Here is a 2,885-nt window from a genome sequence, read left to right on the forward strand (position 1 = left end):
CTGTCATCACACACACACACACACACACACACACACACACACACACACACACACACAAATGGTAACTGGGAAATGATATGCTAATTAGCTTGACTGTAGTAATCATTCCATGGTGTAGCTGTATATCAAATCAGGTTGCACGCTTTGAGTAAATACGATTTTTATTACAAAAAATAAAAAAAAAAAGAAGGAATTCCTGGCACTTGCAACAACAACGATGAACCTGGAGGACACTGTGCTAAGTGAAATAAGCCAATCCTTTTCAAACTGCACTCCAGGCAGCCACTGAAAATTGACTGATGCTGGTGCTTGAAATAAGTCTATTGGATGCTTCTGGAATACAGAGGTGGGTAGATACGTTCACTGGCACCCTCACTCAGCGTGAACTTTCAGATGTTGATCCTTTCTGGAGCAAATTGTAAGAAGATTGGCACTACCAGGAAAGAGAATGGTTATTAAATGGCCCTGGTGGCCTGCGCAGTGTCTTTCTACGTGATGTCTGAGCCTCCCTGATTGTTCCCACCGCAACTGGGAGCATCCAACTCCCACAGCGCCAGCTGCAGCTGCCCGGCTCCACTGACACCGCTTGACTTCAAGCCATCTGGGGATTCGGAGACCGCAGCTACCTGACATCGAAATCACCCATCAGCTTCAAAAAATAACAAGCAAAACAATTATAAACAAAACAGCTGTTTGAACCAACTATGTGTTTTTTTTACCCTTTCACTGACAACTCTAGAAAGAGCCTTCTCACATAAAGGATGCAAGTCAAATGGATTTTTTGTGCTGGGAATGGCTTCATGGATAGGGGTGATTGACGCCTCCATGGGTCTCGGATAGGCAAGGATGTAATTAAGAAGCCAGCTCATGCGGGCTGACAAATCCCTCCTGACTTTAGAACACTGATGCATGGAATAAATTTCAGCCTTGGCATTTTAACCAGCTTCTGAATTAACCATTTCCTTCATTGGCCCCCTTGTTCAGTGTTTGTGTTTTCCTTGCATTTTTTAAACATTAGTTCCAGCAGTGCTATTTATGTGGGCCTTAATGGGTTATNCCTTTTCATTCTCACAACACTTCCTGTATTAGATAGCTGTGTCCAGTATATAAGGGTTTACAAAATAGATGGTTTGGGTTCCTTTCATTAATATAAAATCTCTATATTTTTAATGATTTTTGCATCAAACTCTACTTTGATGCTAATGGTGCACTTTATATTTACATACACATATATGTCCCCGTGTATATATTTAGTTCATATATCTTTGCCCATTCATTATTGGCAACTTCTTTGTGCTTTGATGGACCCTTATTAATATTATGTAGTTGAATTTTATTTTTTTTGTGTACCTCGTGTGAAAATCTTGGTCTTTCAACAAGGCTATTTATCCAATTTGCATTTATTATGGACACATTTGTGTGTATTTCCTGTTTGTCAAGTTTTTTTAAATTGTCTTTTTTTTTTTTAATTATTTCTGACTTGAGAAATTGTTCAAGCTTTTATATGGAGCTTTGTTTGTAGTTTCTATAGTTCTATGAAAGTGTTAGGTCCTGTATGTGTTCTCTGACTTAGTTTTTTATAAATATGTACATAAAGTTCTCCTTTTTGTTTTGATGTCAGTAATTAAATATCAGTAACTTCCTCTCTTCAAACAAGACATTTATCATGCTTTTTCTCCCTCATTTCCTCTTCTTCCTACCACCCTCTTTGCCTGCCCTGCCCCCAGGTTCTATGGAAATCATGTGATTTTTACTTCAAGACTGATCTTTCTTTATTAAGAATGCTTTCTTAAAAATTGAATTAACTGTCATCACTAGACTATTGAAATTTTTAAAGCTATTTATCAAATAGATCAGTTTCTTTGTTCACACTGATTCTCTTGTAGTCTATCTCCCCTTTGTGACACTTTTATTCAGATTTATTTTTTGTTCTGCGTTACTACTTACTTGAAGAATCTTTTCATAATGAGCAACTGTGGTATATTTTCCGAGTCCTTAAATATTTTAAAATAACTGTGCCTTTTATGTGAATAATAATGAGTTTGGGAATAAAATTCCAAGGTCACAATTTTTTCCTCAAAACCCTATAAAATCACTGTCTTTTTGTTTTGCATTGCAATTGAGAAGCTTAACAATAATTTTATACCTTTCAGTCTAAATAATCCCTTTTTTCCCCTCTAACTGAAATCAAGTAGGGATTACCTGTCTATATTTGAAAGGCACACATGTAACCAAGATATAGCAAAGTGGGTGGCTCCTTTTAGTCATTCTTTGATAATTATTTTTGGGTTTTTTTTAATGTTTTAAGAGGTTTTCCTGCTTATTCTCCTAATCATTAATTTGATTTTGAACAGTACCCACCCTTCCCTACACTCTGTTGACGTTCTCCTGCTTTTACTGGAGGAATGTGGACCCACGATCTCCCACTGTTTTCTCATCTTCATCAGTGGAAAACTAAATGGACCTGTGTAGGGTTACCCATGTAGACTTCATCTGCAGTGTTGCGGATCGATGTACAATCTTACCTGGTGGTGAGGCAGGTTGTTAGGGCTCAGTTGGAAGAGACAGGCCAAGAGAAACGTACCTTTCTGAATGTGTGGGCGGGCTGGGGAGAGAAGACCAAAATGTGCTGCTATGGAATAATACGATTGGTGTGTGTTCAGCAGCAGCTGGGTGTCAAGGTCCCAAGATGCTACCTATGCAAAGTTGACAAAGTCTACGAGGTGAATGGAATTGTCGGCAGCTTCTTTTATGTAAGGATTTTAAGGAACTCTAGAAAACTTTTTCCAGCCACCACCATCCCAGCCATTCCTCCAGCCTCCAGTGGTGGTCGTGCAGGTTTCCGGCCCACTTAGAGCGAGGTTTGCAGGAGGCTGGAGTTAAGA

Source organism: Hipposideros armiger, unplaced genomic scaffold (genome assembly GCF_001890085.2).
Source record: "Hipposideros armiger isolate ML-2016 unplaced genomic scaffold, ASM189008v1 scaffold_17, whole genome shotgun sequence".
Classification (NCBI taxonomy): Eukaryota; Metazoa; Chordata; class Mammalia; order Chiroptera; family Hipposideridae; genus Hipposideros; species Hipposideros armiger.